The 7,123-nt window shown below is 43.0% G+C and overlaps 1 pseudogene; it reads right to left on the reverse strand.

Moving 5' to 3' along the window:
• Positions 1–4,917: 4,917 nt before the first annotated feature.
• On the reverse strand, positions 4,918–6,912 carry LOC136461457 (F-box protein SKIP23-like; annotated as a pseudogene).
• Between the last annotated feature and the right edge of the window lie 211 nt (positions 6,913–7,123).

The following is a 7,123-nucleotide window of genomic DNA, read 5'->3' on the forward strand; positions in this document are numbered from 1 at the left end:
ACTAGTTGACCTTGCTTACGTGATCAGCTCGGCGAGCATGTCTCCACCGGACGGCACCGTACTTGGTCAAGGAAGAGCTCCGATTCTACGAGGAAGGGAACACGGTCTTCCACGACCGTTGTCGCTCTCCCTCGTAGAATCAAAGCTCCTCCTTGACGTCCGTTACCGCTCGGCAGAGAACATCCTCGCCGACCTAAACACGGTCCGCAAGTTCAACTAGTAAGGATTTGCTATAATTTTCTAACTATTTTCTAACTTTATATTTATATATACTACGTTTAGGTACGGTGATTGACAGACTACTGCGACGATGTCGGGACATGTGAATAAATAACCATCCGTACTAGTTGACCTTGCTTACATGATCAGCTCGGCGAGCATTTCTCCACCGAACGACACCGTACTTGGTCAAGGAAGAGCTCCGATTCTACGAGGAAGGGAACACGGTCTTCCACGACCGTTGTCGCTCTCCCTCGTAGAATCAAAGCTCCTCCTTGACGTCCGTTACCGCTCGGTAGAGAACATCCTCGTCGACCTGAACACGGTCCGCAAGTTCAACTAGTAAGGATTTGCTATAATTTTCTAACTATTTTCTAACTTTATATTTATATATACTTTAACCTTCTTTCATGTAAATATACAAGCTTGAAGTGATTTTGAGCTCAAATTGCTTACAAATGAAAAAAACCACAATAAAGAACCATAAATATATATAGTGAACAAAACGGCATAAGATAATGGTAAAAAATGAGAGTATGAGATTGGTAATCTTTACAACTGAAGAATCGACGGAGGAATCGAAGAAATCGACGGAGGAATCGAAGAATGGATGGAGGAACAATGGAGGGAGGGAGGAAGCAAGAACACTACTGCAGTGAGCTTCAAAATGTGCTGAGCTCGGGCTCGGGGCCGGGAGGAAGGAGGAGACGACCGATTTATAAAGGGAGAACATTTAGTCCCGGTTGATGGATCCAACCGGGACTAAAGGTAACTTTCCAACCCCGGGCGCAGCCACGGCCCGGGAGTAGACCTTTACTCCCGGTTGGAGCCACCAACCGGGAGTAAAAGTATACCTTTAGTCCCGGTTGGTGGCTCCAACCGGGACTAAAGGTCCCTGCCACCTCTGTCTGGCGCAGTAGCCGTTGGGCAGGGACCTTTAGTCCCGGTTGGAGCCTCCAACCAGGACTAAAGGTATTTCTAGTCCCGGGGGCAAAAAATTCCGGGACTAGAGCCCATTTTGGTCGAGGATCAAAGGTCTGTTCTCTACTAGTGAACCAAGACTAGTTTTGAACGCACATAATACAATTGAACAAGTTGCAATATGCATACATGTACAAATGACAGGTGCAGATAACTATTAGAAACTAAATCATGATCTATAAGCTAAATTTAGTACATAAGCTCTTCATTAAGTTTGGGGTCAGTTTGGCAAATCCTAACATTTCAGTAGAAAAAAGTGATGATTTACCAAGCACAATGTTCAAGATCCAAAATAAATAGATAAAATTTAGTTAAATTTAGCAACAAGCATTTCAGCATTAGACCATGAATATAAACATTGTCAAAATATTTCTGCAGCTACTCTTACAATAAGTTTACTGAAAACAGTTATGCAAGACAATCACCATCACTGTAGCAGAAACTGATCATACTTGATATTCAGCAAGATATAAGAGTTTCAGTTTAACTAGATAGATCATCTCAGCACTACATACTAGAAGCATATAGATCATTTCGATAAAATTGGGCTATTACATATATATTGCAGGCATGTAAGCTTCTAGCTTCAGGGGTTCCTTATACTTTGACTTTTATAGACTACTTATAGCAATGTTCTCAGCTTACTAATTTTACTGCCTAGTTGCACTTCATAGAGGACTACAGGTACCAAAGGAACGAGTCATCAAGGCGTCCAGGAAAATTGCAATGACGATTTGTGTGAGCAATGACAAAAATTTTGCACCAGTTACCTATGACCAGTACGATTATGCTCTAGACAATAGATGAATCAGTACTATTTATGCGCATTGAAGCTGCAGCACATACAACAGTAAAGTGTCATCTTTTCATAGGACTCAAGCCGTTGCAGCCAGAGAGACTCCAACTTCGCAAATGATTATAAAGTTGGAGGTTATGAACTGTACTACAAGTGCATCAGTAGTTCTGTTAACATGTCGGTGTCAAATCAAGCAACTTTCTAACGCAATTTTAGTATCTGAAAGAAAGTTAGTGATAGTTACTGATTGCAGAGATGAGGAGCAACCAAGTGAGGGCGCCATGAATCAACCAAGTGAGGGCGAGCATGAATCAACCAAGTGAGGGTGAGCATAGAGGAGAGGAAGGAGAGAAGAGATGAGGAGCTCACCATCCCCCGCAAGCTGGATCCACGCGGATCTAGTGGATCAACCCGCCTCTGTTATTTTTTACTCAAGGGCAAAATCATCATTTTATGCTTGACTTAACACCGGTATGTCCCAAAACTAACGGAAGGGCCATACAAGGAACTAATGATAGCATTTGGGCCAAATTGGTAAGTTCAAAAATAAAAGGGCCAAGAAAGTAAAAGCCAAACTTTTTTTAAGGCCAAGGAAATAATTCTCTTTTTGAAAAAGCCTGTGATAAGGTAAATTGGTCCTTTTTACAGCAAACCCTAAGAATGAAGGGTTTTTCACCAGTCCGGTGTAAATGGATTCAATCTATTGTGAGTCAAGGAAGTGTAGGGATTAAAATTAACAATGAGATGAGGTGCTATTTCCAGACTAGAAAAGGTCTTTAGGCAAGGAGATCCGCTCTTGCCTGATCCTCAACATAGTGGTAGATATGTTGGCAACTCTTATCTCAAGGGCAAAAAGTGGTGGTCGGCTAAGGGTTTAATACCTAATTTGGTTGATGAGGGTTTATCCATTTTACAATATACTAATGATATTATACTACTTATGGAAAACAATATAGAAGAAGCTAAGAACTTAAAACTAGTACTAGTTTGCCTTCGAGAAGTTATCAGGGCGGAAAATCAATTTCTATAAGAGTGAGTTGTTTTGTTTTGGTTCAGCTAAGGAGAAGAATAAGGAATATACAGAGTTATTTGTGTGTAAGGAAGGTGCATTGCTCTTCAAGTATCTTGGTATTCCTATGCATTTCCATAAGCTAATGAAGAAAGATTGGGTACATATAGAAGAATGCTTCCAAAAGAAACTTAGTAGTTGGAAGGGTAAACTTTTGTCGGCAGGTGGTAGACTAGTATTAATCAATTCAGTTTTGTCCAATTTACCAATATTTATGATGTCCTTTCTGCCTATTCCTAAGGGAATAATTAAAAAGTTGGATTATTATCGTTCTTGATTTTTCTGGCAGTGCGATGAACATAAGAAGTATAAACTTGCTAGGCGGTATATCCTTTGTAAACCAAAGTGTATGGGTGGGCATCTTGAATCTAGAAGTCCAAAATTTGTGTCTCCTTAGCAAGTGGCTGTTTAGGCTTTTGAACGAGGATGACCTTTGGCAAGAGGTTCTGAGAAGTAAGTATTTAAAGAACAAATGCTTATCTCAAGTGGTGAAACAACCAGGGGACTCTCACTTCTGGGCAGGGATGCTAAAGATTTGTTTCTCGAAAAGGGAAAATTCAAAGTCAATAATGGGAACCAAACTAGATTTTGGGAAAGATCTTTGGATAGGACAAGAACCCTTAAGATTAAAATACCAGACTCTATATAAAATAGTGAGAAGGAAGAACGTTATGGTGGCTAGTGTGTTAAGTACAACGCCTCTAAACATTTCGTTTAGGAGTGCTATGTTGGGGGATAAGTTAAAATACTGGATCAACCTAGTATCTCTAGTGTTGCCTACTATTCTGAATGAGAATGAGGATGTGTTTACTTGGTAATTAAATGAGAATGAGGATGTGTTTACTTGGTAATTAAATAAAAGTGGTCGCTTTTCGACTCAATCTTTGTACAAAGATATCATGGAAAGGGATAGAATTCCAGGAAAGAACTTGTTTTGGAAGACTAAGTTACGCTTAAAAATAAAGATCTTTCTTTGGTATTTATAGAGGGGTATGCAATTTTGACAAAAGACAATTTGTTAAAGAGGGGTTGGAAAGGGGAAACTAAATGCAGCTTTTGTGGCAAGGAGGAAACAATCCAACACCTCTTTTTTTGAGTGTCACATATCAAAGGGTGTGTGGAATTCGTTGTTTATAACTTTTAATTTTCAGCCGCCTACAGATATAGTCCATCTCTGTTTGGATCGTGGCTAAGGAGCTTTGCTCCAAGGCTAAGAAACCAAGAAACAGTTGGTGTAGTGGCGATGTGCTGGGCTGTGTGGTTGTGTAGAAATGATATTGTCTTTGGCAGAACAACAACTAACTCTTTCTCACAGGTGATTTTCAGAGGGACATACTAGATCAGGCTTTGGTCTCAGTTATCTAAGAGGAAGAGGGGCTGCAAATGAAGGAGGGTTGTCGTCTACTGGAAGTTTTGGTGTTAGAGATCTTTGGAAAGCAGTGGAGACACCACAAGAGGGTTGAAGATTAAGTTTTTTTTCTTTTGATTGTGTCGCCTCTTAGTGGAGTATTGTGCTAAGACTTGTATTGCATGGTTATATTCATTCACCAGTTGGATGTTGGAGGCCGATATACTTTTTTTCCTTAATCTAAAAAAATAATGGATGACTACTGTTGTTTTGGGGACAAACATATTCATGAACAGGATCTTTCGACATCCCACGAGTTCATGTTTATCTAAAAATTACCGTTTCCTTTTCTTTTTCCCTTGAGATGGGAAAAGTTAGGCTCATTTCAACAACCAAATAATTAAACCTACAGAGTCTGTCACTCCATGAAATAAAAGATATGCTGACACTCACATCTGAGCTCAGTGATTGTTGATCGCTAGGGCAAGGACAGGAATCTGTGTCTCAAGTACTCTTGGACTGAACAACACCAGACTTGATTTCTGCTGCAGGTTCAGGCGAGCCTGTCACATTAGAAGTTGCTTCTGTCTATGATTTTTCCTTGTGCTTTGAAAACCCACCTGAAATTATGAAGAGGAATCAGATTGAACTCCTTGTTCCCATACAATGAGCTACAGCATATAGTTAATAAGATGATTCTACTTGGACAATTACTATAATGCAGGCTTAGTAAGATATATGGCTAGTCGCCAAGATGACGAACTATGCCCTTAACCAAAAAACGGTGATATGGGATTATCGGATATGTATATAGTGCCTATCCATTTAGTATTCGTACAACCAGAAAAAAAAACAAGTTGTTCAAAACTAGAATCTATTATATATAAGGTTTAATAGATTATAAGAATTTAGAGAGAACCTAGCTATATGACTGGAATTTATGCTTGGACACGCCCTGTCACAACTTCACTGTTGCCCATATACACACTAGCATTGGCCTTGATCTACAATGCCATCAATTATTTGTAGCGCGGGAAATAAATTACGCGCCAAAATTGAATATAAAAGGAGAGAACTGGCTGCATTCGTACTTATAATGTACGTCAATTAAGGTTTTGTTTCAACCAACTCAGTTCACGGACTAATAGCAATAACCAAATGTGGCATATATCAAATTCTTTTCATAGCCAGTGCTTCTGTTGCAGAAGCTAAAACATCCCAACCGCTTGCCCTAATATGTGTATTTCAAGTAATAAACCTTTAAAGAACAACATACCTCCCTTCCAGAGATTGGGTCGAATCCAACCTAGAGCCTCGGAACCTGCATCTTCTCGTGGACGGGCTTCACTTCAGATGTGCCGGTAGCAATATCAACGATCTCGAAACAATGGACCAAGTCATATGGATCCCCATACAAGGGTTCAGACATGTAGACTTTGTTCTCCTTGTACTTGGATACACTTGTTCCACTTAAGCTTTCGTTGAAATGTTTAGACACGAACAATGTCTGATCACCGATGTCCTTCACCCTGGACCACTCAGGCGTACGGTCGTGGAGATTGCACTTGTAGATCGCGCTGCTGTAGGTGAAGCTCTATGTCTCATGGAACGTGCTCACCATGCCACCCACAATGTGCAGCTCACCGTTTGATTCCAGGTAGCTGCGGTGGCAGAGCCCCGCAGGTGGCGACAGCGATGGCAGCAGCGTCGCGGTTGGAGTTGCGCCGGCGGCGTTGCTGCTGTAGACGGAGATTTCTCCAGTGCAGTCAATCGCCAAAAACTTGTCTTGGCAGTGGACAATGGACGCCACGGAGAACTGAAGTTTGGTGTCGAGCAGCGTCCATGCGCTATAGACTCCAACTCGGCAGAACGCGACCTCCGTGGAGCACCCAAGCATGGCCATGGCCACAAACTCGCGGACGGCGGCGTCAGGCGGCGCAGAGAGCACGATCTCACATAAGAACACGTCCCTCATGTCTTCTAGCTTGATGGCTCTGCCTACGGCATCCGCGTCCCCCCGTAGCCGTTGGTGGAATGGATGACCCACCGGCCGTGGACCTTAGACACGGGTTCCGATGAGGACGCCGCCGCGACATGTTCACCTGCTGGCGGGAGCTCAACGCGGGGGGAATGGGCACCGGTGAATGGATTCAGCAGCGTCACGGACGCCGCCTCATCCATGAGCGCCAGCCACCCACACGACGAGCCACACGGCACCTTGCCGCGCACGTCGGGCAGCGTCTTGGAGAAGACCTTCTTCTCCGAGACGCAGTAGAAGCCGATGCGGTCCGAGTCAGGGTCGAGCGGGAGCAGCAAGAGCGGCCCGAAGGTTGCGAATGGGACGGCGGCGTGCCATGGTGAGCAAGAGGATCGGAAGGACGCCGTGTCGTGGCCTGACGCGAGACGCTTCCCGATGGACTCTAGGAGATCCTCTGGCAGGCCGGATTTCCAGTCAGGGAGAGGTAGGGATCTTCTCTTGGGATTGGGAGGCTGAGCCATGGAAGACATATGACATCAACTATGGTTCACACAAGAAATGGTGTCTAGTGTCTACTGCCGTGATAGACTATGGACAGGATTGGGGAACGGGGATATGGGGAAATGATTCAAAATGAACAGACCCAAGAGCAATTTCAGCAAGAAACAACAAGCGAGAGCGATGGAACACGTGAGCGTGAAACCAAATGAAAGGAGAAAAAAACTGTCCCTT

Source organism: Miscanthus floridulus, chromosome 6, assembly GCF_019320115.1.
Source record: "Miscanthus floridulus cultivar M001 chromosome 6, ASM1932011v1, whole genome shotgun sequence".
In the NCBI taxonomy this organism is placed as follows: Eukaryota; Viridiplantae; Streptophyta; class Magnoliopsida; order Poales; family Poaceae; genus Miscanthus; species Miscanthus floridulus.